The following is a 19,150-nucleotide window of genomic DNA, read 5'->3' as shown; positions in this document are numbered from 1 at the left end:
ATGTCAAATCTTGTCTTGTCTCATTTTGTCCACCAACAGTTTTATACTGTGCGTGAATGCACAAAGGTGAGCTTTGTTGATGTTATTGACTTGTTGGAGTGCTAATCAGGCATATTTGGACTGCAAGCTAATCAATGCTAACATGCTTTTTGGCTAGCTGTATGTACATATTCTTTCTAATTGTGGTCGACCGCGTTAAAAAACACGTTTTTATTTTTTTATTGAGCAACAAATATACATTTATAATTCACACAAAAGTCGAGGCACTTTCAACATCAGCAAAACATGTCAAGGAAAGAAAACAAAAGCAAATATAGATAAATAATAAATCGTAACAATAACAAATATTTAAGAAAAGACTGAAAGGGCTACTTAAATCACTTTAAATGTTTTTAACAAAGATATACATTTAAGGGCTTTTGTTCTCTTAATCATTCTCCAAGATTTGATTGATAAATTGTAACCCATTAAGCCAATTAGAATATGTAGGCCTCACTTTCATAAATTGACATTTATGTAGCAATGTTTTTGCCTGGAGCATAATAATGTTGACAAACATTTCTGTGTTAGTCGTTTATAAAAATACCAAATGTGATCTCTTCTATAGAGAATGGGGACATCTCCACAACCTTGTTTCTCAGCGAATCTTTGGGGCGGTATAGCTCGGTTGGTAGAGTGGCAGTGCCAGTAACTTGAGGGTTCCAGGTTCGATCCCCGCTTCCGCCATCCTAGTCACTGCTGTTGTGTCCTTGTCCTTGCCACTCACACTGGTTTAAATGTAACTTAGATATCGGGTTTCACTATGTAAAAGTGCTTTGAGTCACTAGAGAAAAGCGCTATATAAATATAATTCACTTCACATCCCACAAATAGATGATTGGCATCCTCTACAGCTCCACAGATATAACAGCCATCAACCTCCATGTTAAATTTAAGTTTCAAAAAATCATTTGAAGGGTATATTCCATTAATCATTTTAAATTGTCTGGATTGGCAGACCGGGGTGGTGGTTCCTCTCTTTAAGAAGGGGAACCGGAGGGTGTGTTCTAACTATCGTGGGATCACACTCCTCAGCCTTCCCGGTAAGGTCTATTCAGGTGTACTGGAGAGGAGGCTACGCCGGATAGTCGAACCTCGGATTCAGGAGGAACAGTGTGGTTTTCGTCCTGGTCGTGGAACTGTGGACCAGCTCTATACTCTCGACAGGGTCCTTGAGGGTGCATGGGAGTTTGCCCAACCAGTCTACATGTGTTTTGTGGACTTGGAGAAGGCATTCGACCGTGTCCCTCGGGAAGTCCTGTGGGGAGTGCTCAGAGAGTATGGGGTATCGGACTGTCTGATTTTGGCGGTCCGCTCCCTGTATGATCAGTGTCAGAGCTTGGTCCGCATTGCCGGTAGTAAGTCGGACACGTTTCCAGTGAGGGTTGGACTCCGCCAAGGCTGCCCTTTGTCACCGATTCTGTTCATAACTTTTATGGACAGAATTTCTAGGCGCAGTCAAGGCGTTGAGGGGATCCAGTTTGGTGGCTGCAGGATTAGGTCTCTGCTTTTTGCGGATGATGTGGTCCTGATGGCTTCATCTGGCCAGGATCTTCGGCTCTCGCTGGATCAGTTCGCAGCCGAGTGTGAAGCGACTGGGATGAGAATCAGCACCTCCAAGTCCGAGTCCATGGTTCTCGCCCGGAAAAGGGTGGAATGCCATCTTCGGGTTGGGGAGGAGACCCTGCCCCAAGTGGAGGAGTTCAAGTACCTCGGAGTCTTGTTCACGAGTGAGGGAAGAGTGGATCGTGAGATCGACAGGCAGATCGGTGCGGCATCTTCAGTAATGCGGACGCTGTATCGATCCGTTGTGGTGAAGAAGGAGCTGAGCCGGAAGGCAAAGCTCTCAATTTACCGGTCGATCTACGTTCCCATCCTCACCTATGGTCATGAGCTTTGGGTTATGACCGAAAGGACAAGATCACGGGTACAAGCGGCCGAAATGAGTTTCCTCCGCCGGGTGGCGGGGCTCTCCCTTAGAGATAGGGTGAGAAGCTCTGTCATCCGGGGGGAGCTCAAAGTAAAGCCGCTGCTCCTCCACATCGAGAGGAGCCAGATGAGGTGGTTCGGGCATCTGGTCAGGATGCCACCCGAACGCCTCCCTAGGAAGGTGTTTCGGGCACGTCCGACCGGTAGGAGGCCACGGGGAAGACCCAGGACACGCTGGGAAGACTATGTCTCCCGGCTGGCCTGGGAACGCCTCGGGATCCCCCGGGAGGAGCTGGACGAGGTGGCTGGGGAGAGGGAAGTCTGGGCTTCCCTGCTTAGGCTGCTGCCCCCGCGACCCGACCTCGGATAAGCGGAAGAAGATGGATGGATGGATGGATTTTAAATTGTATTTCTTTAATTTTAGGTAGAATTGGGTATGTAATATATATTGTCCTTATTTTCCTTAGCTCAACTTTCGTAAACTCCTTCAGGATATATTGTCTATGCACTGTGCCAGGAAAATATTATTTGACTAAAACTGCCCACATATACTTGTTGGAACATTTTTCATCACAGAAATGAACATCCTCGATATTAAGGTTTCTCAGACAAGGGGTAGTATTTGATTATAAAACATCTTGACTCACCATAGATTTTAAGGATAGAGTGTCTATCTATCTACATTTGCAATTGCTCTTGAATAGATTGAATACTATACCCAAATTACCACATCCGGTCTGTCAAGAATAAGAGACGGTGACGCCTTTAAATACACATTTAGATTTAAAATTGGGTTATAAGGTTGCAATAATTCGTAAAATACGTGTAAAAAGCGAATATACTCTATTATAATCACACACAAATACATTAAAACATTACTATTTAGCTATGGTAAAAAAAAAAGCTTTTGTTTTGAAATTTTTAACAAGACGTTAGCTTCGAAGCAATACATTCAACCGGAAGTAACCGATGAACTCACACACACACGTAAAAAAATGTCTGCATTTGCAATTACTCTTGAATATATTATAGGTTATACCCAAATTCCCACATCCGGTCTGTCAAGAATAAGACACGGTGACGCCTTCAAATACACATTTAGATTTTAAATTGGGTTATAAGGTTGCAATAATTCGTAAAATACGTGAAAAAGGCGAATATACTCCATTGAAATAACACACAGATACATTAAAACATTACTATTTATCTATGGTAAGCTTTTGTTTTTAAATTTTTAACAAAAGTTAGTGAATAAATTCAGCCGGAAGTAACCGATGAACTCACACACATGTAAAAAATGTCTACATTTGCAATTACTCTTGAATAGATGATACCTAAATTCCCACATCCGGTCTGTCAAGAATAAGAGGCTGTGACGCCTTTCAATACACATTTAGATTTAAAATTGGGTTATAAGGTTGCAATAATTCGTAAAATACGTGAAAAAGGCGAATATACTCTATTGAAGTAACACACAGATACATTAAAACATTACTATTTATCTATGGTAAGCTTTTGTTTTGAAATTTTTAACAAAAGTTAAGTGTCGAAGCAATAAATTCAGCCGGAAGTAACCGATGAACTCACACACACACACACACGTAAAAAATGTCTACATTTGCAATTACTCTTGAATAGATTGAATACTACACCCAAATTAATAAATTAATTATAAAAAAAATACCCAAAGTCGAAGCGACATTCGTCTCGCTGTGGCTTTGAGATTGTTCGCTTCCGGTTCTGCTTGCGACGTAAATGGGCGGGGCGCATGCGCAGAGTTTCAGGTCAAGCTGTGTTTAAAATGCTGTGATTGAACCTAAATCAGGTTCTTCAATACTTATGTCTTCGCTACTGATTTTGTTTTAAATATTTTTTTGTAATTGTGGTCGACCGCGTTAAAAATCACGGTTGTATATCCGTTCGGTGCGTCTAAAAAAGGGGAAGTCGAAGCGACATTCGTCTCGCTGGCTTGAGATTGTTCGCTTCCGGTTCGCGACGGAAATGGGCGGGGCGCATGCGCAGAAGTCCAAGTCAAACTGTTTAAAATGCTGTGATTTACACTTAAAAAAAAAAATGTCATCATTATTAAGTTCAATTGTACCATAATATGCTCACTGGACACAGCAAGATATTTTATATATTTTTGTGAAAAGACTAAAAAAAATACCCCCTTTTAAATGTATATTTAAAGCGGGGTGGCCCCCGAGCCGCATGTGGTTCGGGGGCCGCGGGTACAGTTTTAAAAAAGGATTGAAAATGGAAAAAGATGGGGGAATACTATATGTTTTTGTTTTAGTATGTTTTTTGTTTGAGGACAAACACGACATAAATCTTCCCAAATGTTAGAACTACCACTGTGTTACATGGCCTTTCCTTTTAACAACACTCAGTAAAGGTTTGGGAACTGAGGAGACACATTTTTGAAGTGGAATTCTTTCCCATTCTTGCTTGATGTACAGCTTAAGTTGTTCAACAGTCTCCCTTCTCATATTTTAGCCTTCATATTGCACCAATGGGAGACAGGTCTGGACTACAGGCAGGCCAGTCTAGTACCCGCACTCTTTTATATGAAGCCACACTGTTGTAACACGTGGCTTGGCATTGTCTTGCTGAAATAAGCAGGGGCGTCCATGATAACGTTGCTTGGATGGCAACATATGTTGCTCCAAAACCTGTATGTACCTTTCAGCATTAATGGTGCCTTCACAGATGTGTAAGTTACCCATGCCTTGGGCACTAATACACCCCCATACCATCACAGATGCTGCCTTTTACACTTTGCACCTAGAACAATCCGGATGGTTCTTTTCTTCTTTGGTCCGTAGGACACGACATCCACAGTTTCTAAAAACAATTTGAAATGTGGGCTCGTCAGACCACAGAACACTTTTCCACTTTGCATCAGTCCAACTTAGATGAGCTCGGGCCCAGTGAAGCCTATGCATTTCTGGGTGTTGTTGATAAATTGCTTTGGCTTTGCGTAGTAGAGTTTTAACTTGCACTTACAGCATACTTGCCAACCCTCCCGGATTTTCCGGGAGACTCCCGAAATTCAGCGCCTTTCCCGAAAACCTCCCGGGACAAATTTTCTCCCGAAAATCTCCCGAAATTCAGGCACACAATATAAACAGGTGCCTGCCCAATCACGTTATAACTGTAGAATGATGGAGGGCGAGTTCTTGGTTCCTTATGTGGGTTTATTGTTAGGCAGTTTCATTAACGTCCTCCCAGCGCGGTAACAACACACAACAACAGCATTTCGTCTACCGTAAAGCAGTTCGTCTGCCGTAAACAGCAATGTTGTGACACTCTTAAACAGGACAATACTGCCATCTAGTGCATTTGATGAAAGCACTTTCGTGCGTGCCACACATCAATGCATCATTAGTGGTTCAGCATGGTTAGAAAAATAGTGACAAATAGAACAAGGATGGACAATTCAACCCTTAACTCAACAATGAGTAGATGAGTGTTATGTGTGTGTATATGTGTAAATAAATGAACACTGAAATTCAAGTATTTCTTTTATATATATATATATATATATATATACATGAAATACTTGACTTGGTGAATTCTAGCTGTAAATATACTCCTCCCCTCTTAACCACGCCCCCAACCACGCCCCGCCCCCAACCACGCCCCCGCCCCCCACCTCCCGAAATCGGAGGTCTCAAGGTTGGCAAGTATGACTTACAGTGGTAGTGACCAACTGTAGTTACTGACAGTGGTTTTTTAAAGTGTTCCTGAGCTCATGTGGTGATATCCTTTACACACTGATGTCGCTTTTTGATGCAATACCGCCTGAGGGATCGAAGGTCCGTAATATCATGGCTTACGTGCAGTGATTTCTCCAGATTCTCTGAACCTTTTGATGATATTACGGAGCGTAGATGGTGAAATCCCCAAATTCCTTGCAATAGCTGGTTGAGAAATGTTGTTCTTAAACAATTTGCTCACGCATTTGTCGACAAAGTGGTGACCCTCGCCCCGCCCTTGTTTGTGAATGACTGAGCATTTCATGGAAGCTGCTTTTATACCCAATCATGGCACCCACCTGTTCCCAATTAGCCCGTTCACCTGTGGGATGTTCCAAATAAGTGTTTGACGAGCGTTCCTCAACTTTCTCAGTCTTTTTTGCCACTTGTGCCAGCTTTTTTGAAACATGTCGCAGGCATCTAATTCCAAGTGAGCTAATATTTGCCAAAAAATAAAGTTTTCCAATGTGAACATGAAATATCTTGTCTTTGCAGTCTATTCAATTGAATATAAGTTGAAAAAGATTTGTTGTATTCTCTTTTTATTTACCATTTACACAACGTGACAACTTCACTGCTTTTGGGGGTTTTGTAGTTGAATTTTTAAGATGGCATTTTATGACCGAGGTCACAAAGTATTTAGTCTGATCGTTTAGGCAAATAAGCGGCACCATTGGGTGCTTCATTTGCATTGCCGGCCCCTATCATGACTTGCCAAAGCTCCTTAAAGTGTTTGCATATTTATTTATGCAGGCAGGCGGTTTGTGCACAGGTCAACTCTGTGCATGCACTCCATAAACTTCTGCTCCTGGTGGGAGTTTTTCCAAGGCCAGTTGTTTTTCATAACCCACGCAGGGATGGAAAGATGTGCCGATGCTCCCCCACCAGGGCTCCACCCTGTGGTTACCTTCCCTCCGTGACCACATCCAGGAATTCAAATGACAGTCAGCTGCGGCACGAGCACCTGGAATGAACGGAAAACAATGGAAGTCATGAGAGGAAAAGTAAAATTTTCTTGCTCTATGGTGCAAAAGTGAAGGGAATAACAACAACAAAGAATTTTAAGTCATTTAGTGTCATGTAGCACAATTGGTCCCTCAAGCCTGTCTGTGAAGGGACAGACTTGTGTGTGTATGTGAATGGACCGACCGATATTTACTCATGGATATGTGAATGGACTGACATGAGTTGGCGTCCCATGTGAGTGCGAATGGCCAGACGGGGTTTATTTATTCAAAGGGACCATGCACTTTATTGAACACGATAACAGAAGGGTTGTGTGTAATTATGCCTGATTAAATATCAAGGATGCTCATTTCCATCCCTCAACATTAAAACATGTTGACATCAGGGTTGCAACTAACGATTAGTCCGGAGCTGGGAAAATATTTTAATAATAATAGTAATAATAATAATAGATTTTATTTTTTTATTTTTTTTTTTTATTATTATTTAAAAAAAAATATATTTTTTTTTTTTTTAAATTAAATCAACATAGAAAAAAAACACACGAATAATAGATTTTATTTGTAAAAAGCACTTTACTTTGAGTAAACAACCTCAAAGTGCTACAGTGTATTAAAAAAAAAAAAAAATAATAAAGAAAAGAAAAAAAGATAATAAAAAAAAATAAAAAAATAAAAACTAGAACAGCCAAATAGCTAAAACTACAAACCCCGTTTCCATATGAGTTGGGAAATTGTGTTAAATGTAAATATAAACGGAATACAATGATTTGCAAATCACATATTCAATTGAATGCACTACAAAGACAACATATTTCATGTTCAAACTCATAAACTATAATTTTTTTTTGCAAATAATAATTAACTTTAGAATTTCATGGCTGCAACACGTGCCAAAGTAGTTGGGAAAGGGCATGTTCACCACTGTGTTACATGGCCTTTCCTTTTAACAACACTCAGTAAACGTTTGGGAGCTGAGGAGACACATTTTTGAAGCTTCTCAGGTGGAATTCTTTCCCATTCTTGCTTGATGTACAGCTTAAGTTGTTCAACAGTCCGGGGGTCTCCGTTGTGCTATTTTAGGCTTCACACATTTTCAATGGGAGACAGGTCTGGACTACAGGCAGGCCATTCTAGTACCCGCACTCTTTTGCTATGAAGCCACGTTGATGTAACACGTGGCTTGGCATTGTCTTGCTGAAATAAGCAGGGGCGTCCATGGCAACGTTGCTTGGATGGCAACATATGTTGCTCCAAAACCTGTATGTACCTTTCAGCATTAATGGTGCCTTCACAGATGTGTAAGTTACCCATGTCTTGGGCACTAATACACCCCCATACCATCACACATGCTGCCTTTTCCACTTCGCGCCTAGAACAATCCAGAAGGTTCTTTTCCTCTTTGTTCCGGAGGACACGACGTCCACAGTTTCCAAAAACAATTTGAAATGTGGACTCGTCAGACCACAGAACGCTTTTCCACTTTGTATCAGTCCATCTTAGATGAGCTCAAGCCCAGCGAAGCCGACGGTGTTTCTGGGTGTTGTTGATAAACGGTTTTCGCCTTGCATAGGAGAGTTTTAACTTGCACTTACAGATGTAGCGACCAACTGTAGTTACTGACAGTGGGTTTTCTGAAGTGTTCCTGAGCCCATGTGGTGATATCCTTTACACACTGATGTCGCTTGTTGATGCAGTACAGCCTGAGAGATCGAAGGTCACGGGCGTAGCTGCTTACGTGCAGTGATTTCTCCAGATTCTCTGAACCCTTTGATGATATTACGGACCGTAGATGGTGAAATCCCTAAATTCCTTGCAATAGCTGGTTGAGAAAGGTTTTTCTTAAACTGTTCAACAATTTGCTCACGCATTTGTTGACAAAGTGGTGACCCTCGCCCCGTCCTTGTTTGTGAATGACTGAGCATGTCATGGAAGCTGCTTTTATACCCAATCATGGCACCCACCTGTTCCCAATTAGCCTGCACACCTGTGGGATGTTCCAAATAAGTGTTTGATGAGCATTCCTCAACTTTATCAGTATTTATTGCCACCTTTCCCAACTTCTTTGTCACGTGTTGCTGGCATCAAATTCTAAAGTTAATGATTATTTGCACAAAAAAAAAAGTTTATGAGTTTGAACATCAAATATGTTGTCTTTGTAGCATATTCAACTGAATATGGGTTGAAAAGGATTCGCAAATCATTGTATTCCGTTTATATTTACATCTAACACAATTTCCCAACTCATATGGAAACGGGGTTTGTACATTGTGTTCCTGACAAGAAGACAAAAGGCTGTCTTTGAAACCTACCAAGAGTAAGACTCGTAAAACTCCACTGTGTGTGTGGGGGGAGGGGGGGGAAGCAAGATGAAGGTGTTCCCGTGTTCTTTCATGTATGGTAATCAACAGAAGGATGTTGTTCTGGCCCAAGGACTTCAGAGCGGAGAGAAGACAGGATCTGCCCAATTTCCAGACGACCTCTTTTTTGAAGTATTTTACGAACTCTTTTTGAACTATTTTATGGAACTCCATCCATCCATTTTCTACCGCTTATTCCCTTTTGGGGTCGCGGGGGGGCACTGGAGCCTATCTCAGCTACAATCGGGCGGAAGGCGGGGTACACCCTGGACAAGTCGCCACCTCATCGCAGGGGCCAACACAGATAGACAGACAACATTCACACACTAGGGCCAATTTAGTATTGCCAATCAACTTATCCCCAGGTACATGTCTTTGGAAGTGGGAGGAAGCCGGAGTACCCGGAGGGAACCCACGCAGTCACGGGGAGAACATGCAAACTCCACACAGAAAGATCCCGAGCCCGGGATTGAACCCAAGACTACTCAGGATCTTCGTATTGTGAGGCAGATGCACTAACCCCTCTTCCACCGTTCTGCCCTATTTTATGGAACTCTTTTTGAACTACTTTACGAACTCTTTTTGAACTGACCTTTCCTGTGAATTCTTTACGACCTTTTCTGTGAACTTTTTGCGACCTTTGTCCTTTGGAAACAGCGGTGGCCATGTGGTCGGGGAGGGTCCAAAATAAAAGAAGGAGGGCATGCAATCTTTTGGCAGAGCGTGCTAAGATACTGTACAAGGGTACAGTGTAAAGACGACTCTCCTCAATATTGAGTCCAAATTGAATTCTGTCTCTGTTTGATTCCTTGCCGCTTGTCTTGTTTAATAAATGTCATCAGTGTTGGAACCTGATAGTGTTTATTTATTCAGAGGGACCATGCACGTTATTGAACACAATAACAAAAGGGTTGTGTGTAAATATGCCTGATTAAATAGCAAGGATGCTCATTTCCATCCCTCAATATTAAAACACGTTGACTTCCGGGCTGCAACTAACGTTTAGTCTGGAGCGTGCCAAATATTTTGACTCTTGGGCACATTGAGAGAGAAAAAATGTGTCTGGGGGGGGGGGCAATATTTATGTGTGTATAAATGATATATACACCGTATGTGTGTTTGGCTCCCTTTTTTCCAGGAACACTAATACCAAAAGTCACAATGTCCCATAGAGTTCTAAAAAAGTTATGACAGACCATCTCAAAAACAAAACGGAATGGAATTTTACAGTTTTTTACTGAATGGGACACCCAAAATGTACATGAAAATAAAGAAAGTGGGATTTACTATATTAACTATGAACAATAAAACACTGAATATTAACAACATATGAACATCTTTTACTTCTCAGACCAGCTCTTCCATAGACATATTTTAAAATCAAGCAAAACACAACAAAAATGAATTCTAAAAAAGTCACGACAGACCACCTCAAATAGACGAGACAAGTGAAACACGGCAGGGGGGAGAAACACAGAGGGAGAGTATGCATAAAGCTTGATTACGAGACCTTGCTGTACAAAACAGGAAACTATGTTCTGGCCCCGGATAGCAGGTTGTGCTGGCTTAAGAAGGCAGGTCTCATCATCAGCTTCAGGCGTGTTGCTTGCGGGCGATTGATTGCAGCTGCTTGCTGCAGCCGGGCTGGCACGCGCCTGAATGCGCACTGACGCGACAAATACTTTACGTGGTTTGTCTTGGCTAACGCTAATATCCCACTAGGGTTGTACGCTATACCGGTATCAGTATAGTATGGCGGTACTAATGAATAAAAAAACGGTACTATACTCTGTTTAAAAAGTACAGGTTCCCCATTTTTTTTAATTTTTTTTTTTACAGCGCTTCGTCACGTCATGGCATTGCTGGTTTTACGAGCAGAGGAGCATGTTAGGCAGCGCACACACACAGAGTACTTACAAGCAGTCACAGTGTGTAGACAGAAAAGGGAGAACGGACCCATTTTGGTGTAAAAAGTAAAGATAAAGCTGTATAACACTGAAACACCCTTTAGGTACTTCTAAATCACTAACCCTGGCCTCCATGGCGACAAATTAAAGTACATTTCTTACAAGTATCATTATCACTGGAGGATGAGGAATAGCTAAACACGCGTCACTACTCACAGTAGGAGGATACAATAGCTCACCGGCGTCACCGCTAACAAAAGCAAGCCTGCCTGAATGTAAACAAACGCCATGTGTGGATCTACACTTGACATTCACTGTAATGATACCAAGTACAAGAGCGTATCTAGTCGATACTACTATGATTACATCAATATTTTTTATCGTCACAAATTATTTTTTTTTAAATACATATTATGTTTATAAAGTCATTAAATACGTCACATGAGGACTTTGAATATGACCAATGTATGATCCTGTAACTACTTGGTATCGGATCGATACCTAAATGTGTGGTATCATCCAAAACTAATGTAAAGTATCAAAGAAGGGAAGAATAAGTGATTATTACATTTTAACAGAAGTGTAGATAGAACATGTTAAAAGGGAAAATAAGCAGATATTAACAGTAAATGAACAAGTGGATTAATAATCATTTTTTACAGTTTGTCCCTCATAATGTAGACACAATAATAGGTGTATAAATGACACAATATGTTACTGCAGACTAATTAGGAGTCTTTGTTTGTTTACTTACTACTAAAAGAGAAGTTGTCTAGCATGTTCACTATTTTATTTAAGGACTAAATTGCAATAATAAACATGTTTTTATTGTTTCTTGGTATCGGATCAATACCTAAATGTGTGGTATCATCCAAAACTAATGTCAAGTATCAAAGAAGGGAAGAATAAGTGATTATTACATTTGAACAGAAGTGTAGATAGAACATGTTAAAAGGGAAAATAAGCAGATATTAACAGTAAATGAACAAGTAGACTAATAATAATTTTTTACAGTTTGTCCCTCATAATGTAGACACAATAATAGGTGTATAAATGACACAATATGTTACTGTAGACTAATTAGGAGTCTTTGTTTGTTTACTTACTACTAAAAGACAAGTTTTCTAGTATGTTCACTATTTTATTTAATGACTAAATTGCAATAATAAACATGTTTTTATTGTTTCTTGGTATCGAATCCATACCTAAATGTGTGGTATCATCCAAAACTAATTTAAAGTATCAAAGAAGGGAAGAATACGTGATTATTACATTTTAACAGAAGTGTAGATAAAACATTTTAAAAGGGAAAATAAGCCGATATTAACAGTAAATGAACAAGTAGACTAATAATAATTTTTTACAGTTTGTCCCTCATAATGTAGACAAAATAATAGGTGTATAAATGACACAATATGTTACTGCAGACTAATTAGGAGTCTTTGTTTGTTTACTTACTACTAAAAGACAAGTTGTCTAGCATGTTCACTATTTTATTTAAGGACTAAATTGCAATAATAAACATGTTTTTATTGTTTCTTGGTATCGGATCGATACCTAAATGTGTGGTATCATCCAAAACTAATGTCAAGTATCAAAGAAGGGAAGAATAAGTGATTATTACATTTTAACAGAAGTGTAGATAGAACATGTTAAAAGAGAAAGTAAGCAGATATTAACAGTAAATGAACAAGTGGATTAATAATCATTTTTTACAGTTTGTCCCTCATAATGTAGACACAATAATAGGTGTATAAATGACACAATATGTTACTGTAGACTAATTAGGAGTCTTTGTTTGTTTACTTACTACTAAAAGACAAGTTTTCTAGTATGTTCACTATTTTATTTAAGGACTAAATTGCAATAATAAACATGTTTTTATTGTTTCTTGGTATCGGATCGATACCTAAATGTGTGGTATCATCCAAAACTAATGTCAAGTATCAAAGAAGAGAAGAATAAGTGATTATTACATTTTAACAGAAGTGTAGATAGAACATGTTAAAAGGGGAAATAAGCAGATATTAACAGTAAATGAACAAGTAGACTAATAATAATTTTTTACAGTTTGTCCCTCATAATGTAGACACAATAATAGGTGTATAAATGACACAATATGTTACTGCAGACTAATTAGGAGTCTTTGTTTGTTTACTTACTACTAAAAGACAAGTTGTCTAGTATGTTCACTATTTTATTTAAGGACTAAATTGCAATAATAAACATGTTTTTATTGTTTCTTGGTATCGGATCGATACCTAAATGTGTGGTATCATCCAAAACTAATTTAAAGTATCAAAGAAGAGAAGAATAAGTGATTATTACATTTTAACAGAAGTGTAGATAGAACATGTTAAAACAGAAAATAAGCAGATATTAACAGTAAATGAACAAGTAGACTAATAATAATTTTTTACAGTTTGTCCCTCATAATGTAGACACAATAATAGGTGTATAAATGACACAATATGTTACTGCAGACTAATTAGGAGTCTTTGTTTGTTTACTTACTACTAAAAGACAAGTTGTCTAGTATGTTCACTATTTTATTTAAGGACTAAATTGCAATAATAAACATGTTTTTATTGTTTCTTGGTATCGGATCGATACCTAAATGTGTGGTATCATCCAAAACTAATGTAAAGTATCAAAGAAGGGAAGAATAAGTGATTATTACATTTTAACAGAAGTGTAGATAGAACATGTTAAAAGGGGAAATAAGCAGATATTAACAGTAAATGAACAAGTAGACTAATAATAATTTTTTACAGTTTGTCCCTCATAATGTAGACACAATAATAGGTGTATAAATGACACAATATGTTACTGTAGACTAATTAGGAGTCTTTGTTTGTTTACTTACTACTAAAAGACAAGATGTCTAGTATGTTCACTATTTTATTTAAGGACTAAATTGCAATAATAAACATGTTTTTATTGTTTCTTGGTATCGGATCGATACCTAAATGTGTGGTATCATCCAAAACTAATGTAAAGTATCAAAGAAGGGAAGAATAAGTGATTATTACATTTTAATAGAAGTGTAGATAAAACATTTTAAAAGGGAAAATAAGCAGATATTAACAGTAAATGAACAAGTGGATTAATAATCATTTTTTACAGTTTGTCCCTCATAATGTAGACACAATAATAGGTGTATAAATGACACAATATGTTACTGCAGACTAATTAGGAGTCTTTGTTTGTTTACTTACTACTAAAAGACAAGTTTTCTAGTATGTTCACTATTTTATTTAAGGACTAAATTGCAATAATAAACATGTTTTTATTGTTTCTTGGTATCGGATTGATACCTAAATGTGTGGTATCATCCAAAACTAATGTAAAGTATCAAAGAAGAGAAGAATAAGTGATTATTACATTTTAACAGAAGTGTAGATAGAACATGTTAAAAGGGAAAATAAGCAGATATTAACAGTAAATGAACAAGTAGACTAATAATAATTTTTTACAGTTTGTCCCTCATAATGTAGACACAATAATAGGTGTATAAATGACACAATATGTTACTGTAGACTAATTAGGAGTCTTTGTTTGTTTACTTACTACTAGAAGACAAGTTGTCTAGTATGTTCACTATTTTATTTAAGGACTAAATTGCCATAATAAACATGTTTTTATTGTTTCTTGGTATCGGATCGATACCTAAATGTGTGGTATCATCCAAAACTAATGTCAAGTATCAAAGAAGGGAAGAATAAGTGATTATTACATTTTAATAGAAGTGTAGATAGAACATGTTAAAAGGGAAAATAAGCAGATATTAACAGTAAATGAACAAGTGGATTAATAATCATTTTTTACAGTTTGTCCCTCATAATGTGTACAAAATAATAGGTGTATAAATGACACAATATGTTACTGCATACGACTAATTAGGAGTCTTTGTTTGTTTACTTACTACTAAAAGACAAGTTGTCTAGTATGTTCACTATTTTATTTAAGGACTAAATTGCAATAATAAACATGTTTTTATTGTTTCTTGGTATCGGATCGATACCTAAATGTGTGGTATCATCCAAAACTAATGTCAAGTATCAAAGAAGGGAAGAATAAGTGATTATTACATTTGAACAGAAGTGTAGATAGAACATGTTAAAAGGGAAAATAAGCAGATATTAACAGTAAATGAACAAGTGGATTAATAATCATTTTTTACAGTTTGTCCCTCATAATGTAGACACAATAATAGGTGTATAAATGACACAATATGTTACTATTTGGGAGTCTTTGTTTGTTTACTTACTACTAAAAGACAAGTTGTCTAGTATGTTCACTATTTTATTTAAGGACTAAATTGCAATAATAAACATGTTTTTATTGTTTCTTGGTATCGGATCGATACCTAAATGTGTGGTATCATCCAAAACTAATGTAAAGTATCAAAGAAGAGAAGAATAAGTGATTATTACATTTGAACAGTAGTGTAGATAGAACATGTTAAAAGGGAAAATAAGCAGATATTAACAGTAAATGAACAAGTAGACTAATAATAATTTTTTACAGTTTGTCCCTCATAATGTAGACACAATAATAGGTGTATAAATGACACAATATGTTACTGCAGACTAATTAGGAGTCTTTGTTTGTTTACTTACTACTAAAAGACAAGTTTTCTAGTATGTTCACTATTTTATTTAAGGACTAAATGACAATAATAAACATGTTTTTATTGTTTCTTGGTATCGGATCGATACCTAAATGTGTGGTATCATCCAAAACTAATGTAAAGTATCAAAGAAGGGAAGAATAAGAGATTATTACATTTTAACAGAACATGTTAAAAGGGAAAATAAGCAGATATTAACAGTAAATGAACAAGTGGATTAATAATCATTTTTTACAGTTTGTCCCTCATAATGTGTACAAAATAATAGGTGTATAAATGACACAATATGTTGCTGCAGACTAATTAGGAGTCTTTGTTTGTTTACTTACTACTAAAAGACAAGTTGTCTAGTATGTTCACTATTTTATTTAAGGACTAAATTGCAATAATAAACATGTTTTTATTGTTTCTTGGTATCGGACCGATACCTAAATGTGTGGTATCATCCAAAACTAATGTAAAGTATCAAAGAAGAGAAGAATAAGTGATTATTACATTTTAACAGAAGTGTAGATAGAACATGTTAAAAGGGAAAATAAGCAGATATTAACAGTAAATGAACAAGTAGATTAATAATAATTTTTTACAGTTTGTCCCTCATAATGTGTACAAAATAATAGGTGTATAAATGACACAATATGTTACTGTAGACTAATTAGGAGTCTGTGTTTGTTTACTTACTACTAGAAGATAAGTTTTCTAGTATGTTCACTATTTTATTTAAGGACTAAATTGCAATAATAAACATGTTTTTATTGTTTCTTGGTATCGGATCGATACCTAAATGTGTGGTATCATCCAAAACTAATTTAAAGTATCAAAGAAGAGAAGAATACCGGTAAGTGATTATTACATTTTAATAGAAGTGTAGATAAAACATTTTAAAAGGGAAAATAAGCAGATATTAACAGTAAATGAACAAGTGGATTAATAATCATTTTTTACAGTTTGTCCCTCATAATGTAGACACAATAATAGGTGTATAAATGACACAATATGTTACTGTAGACTAATTAGGAGTCTTTGTTTGTTTACTTACTACTAAAAGACAAGTTTTCTAGTATGTTCACTATTTTATTTAAGGACTAAATTGCAATAATAAACATGTTTTTATTGTTTCTTGGTATCGGATCGATACCTAAATGTGTGGTATCATCCAAAACTAATTTAAAGTATCAAAGAAGGGAAGAATAAGTGATTATTACATTTTAACAGAAGTGTAGATAGAACATGTTAAAAGGGAAAATAAGCAGATATTAACAGTAAATGAACAAGTAGACTAAAAATAATTTTTTACAGTTTGTCCCTCATAATGTAGACAAAATAATAGGTGTATAAATGACACAATATGTTACTGTAGACTAATTAGGAGTCTTTGTTTGTTTACTTACTACTAAAAGACAAGTTGTCTAGTATGTTCACTATTTTATTTAAGGACTAAATTGCAATAATAAACATGTTTTTATTGTTTCTTGGTATCGGATCGATACCTAAATGTGTGGTATCATCCAAAACTAATGTCAAGTATCAAAGAAGGGAAGAATAAGTGATTATTACATTTTAACAGAACATGTTAAAAGGGAAAATAAGCAGATATTAACAGTAAATGAACAAGTGGATTAATAATCATTTTTTACAGTTTGTCCCTCATAATGTGTACAAAATAATAGGTGTATAAATGACACAATATGTTACTGCAGACTAATTAGGAGTCTTTGTTTGTTTACTTACTACTAAAAGACAAGTTTTCTAGTATGTTCACTATTTTATTTAATGACTAAATTGCAATAATAAACATGTTTTTATTGTTTCTTGGTATCGGATCGATACCTAAATGTGTGGTATCATCCAAAACTAATGTCAAGTATCAAAGAAGGGAAGAATAAGTGATTATTACATTTTAACAGAAGTGTAGATAAAACATTTTAAAAGGGAAAATAAGCCGATATTAACAGTAAATGAACAAGTAGACTAATAATCATTTTTTACAGTTTGTCCCTCATAATGTAGACAAAATAATAGGTGTATAAATGACACAATATGTTACTGTAGACTAATTAGGAGTCTTTGTTTGTTTACTTACTACTAAAAGACAAGTTGTCTAGCATGTTCACTATTTTATTTAAGGACTAAATGACAATAATAAACATGTTTTTATTGTTTCTTGGTATCGGATCGATACCTAAATGTGTGGTATCATCCAAAACTAATGTCAAGTATCAAAGAAGAGAAGAATAAGTGATTATTACATTTGAACAGAAGTGTAGATAGAACATGTTAAAAGGGAAAATAAGCAGATATTAACAGTAAATGAACAAGTAGACTAATAATAATTTTTTACAGTTTGTCCCTCATAATGTGTACAAAATAATAGGTGTATAAATGACACAATATGTTACTGCAGACTAATTAGGAGTCTTTGTTTGTTTACTTACTACTAAAAGACAAGTTGTCTAGTATGTTCACTATTTTATTTAATGACTAAATTGCAATAATAAATATATTTTTATTGTTTCTTGGTATCGGATCGATACCTAAATGTGTGGTATCATCCAAAACTAATGTAAAGTATCAAAGAAGAGAAGAATAAGTGATTATTACATTTTAACAGAAGTGTAGATAGAACATGTTAAAAGGGAAAATAAGCAGATATTAACAGTAAATGAACAAGTGGATTAATAATCATTTTTTACAGTTTGTCCCTCATAATGTAGACACAATAATAGGTGTATAAATGACACAATATGTTACTGTAGACTAATTAGGAGTCTTTGTTTGTTTACTTACTACTAAAAGACACGTTTTCTAGTATGTTCACTATTTTATTTAAGGACTAAATTGCAATAATAAACATGTTTTTATTGTTTCTTGGTATCGGATCGATACCTAAATGTGTGGTATCATCCAAAACTAATGTCAAGTATCAAAGAAGAGAAGAATAAGTGATTATTACATTTTAATAGAAGTGTAGATAAAACATTTTAAAAGGGAAAATAAGCAGATATTAACAGTAAATGAACAAGTGGACTAATAATAATTTTTTTACAGTTTGTCCCTCATAACGTAGACACAATAATAGGTGTATAAATGACACAATATGTTACTGTAGACTAATTAGGAGTCTTTGTTTGTTTACTTACTACTAAAAGACAAGTTGTCTAGTATGTTCACTATTTTATTTAAGGACTAAATTGCAATAATAAACATATTTTTATTGTTTCTTGGTATCGGATCGATACCTAAATGTGTGGTATCATCCAAAACTAATGTCAAGTATCAAAGAAGAGAAGAATAAGTGATTATTACATTTTAATAGAAGTGTAGATAAAACATTTTAAAAGGGAAAATAAGCAGATATTAACAGTAAATGAACAAGTAGACTAATAATAATTTTTTACAGTTTGTCCCTCATAATGTAGACACAATATTTGGTGTATAAATGACACAATATGTTACTGTAGACTAATTAGGAGTCTTTGTTTGTTTACTTACTACTAAAAGACAAGTTGTCTAGCATGTTCACTATTTTATTTAAGGACTAAATGACAATAATAAACAT

General features: G+C 36.1%; 1 long non-coding RNA gene across 1 annotated transcript in view; it reads right to left on the bottom strand.

Moving 5' to 3' along the window:
- Positions 1-6,448: 6,448 nt before the first annotated feature.
- The window catches only part of LOC133571989 (uncharacterized), a 163,499-nt gene continuing 150,797 nt past the window's right edge, over positions 6,449-19,150 (bottom strand). The window contains exon 3 of the long non-coding RNA XR_009810478.2: positions 6,449-6,690. This is a non-coding gene — a long non-coding RNA (uncharacterized lncRNA). The remainder of the gene's footprint in view (positions 6,691-19,150) is intronic.

This window comes from Nerophis lumbriciformis, linkage group LG29, assembly GCF_033978685.3.
Source record: "Nerophis lumbriciformis linkage group LG29, RoL_Nlum_v2.1, whole genome shotgun sequence".
Lineage (NCBI taxonomy): Eukaryota > Metazoa > Chordata > Actinopteri > Syngnathiformes > Syngnathidae > Nerophis > Nerophis lumbriciformis.
Note: the sequence above shows the minus strand (reverse complement) of the source record. Positions and strands in the feature narration are given on the sequence as shown.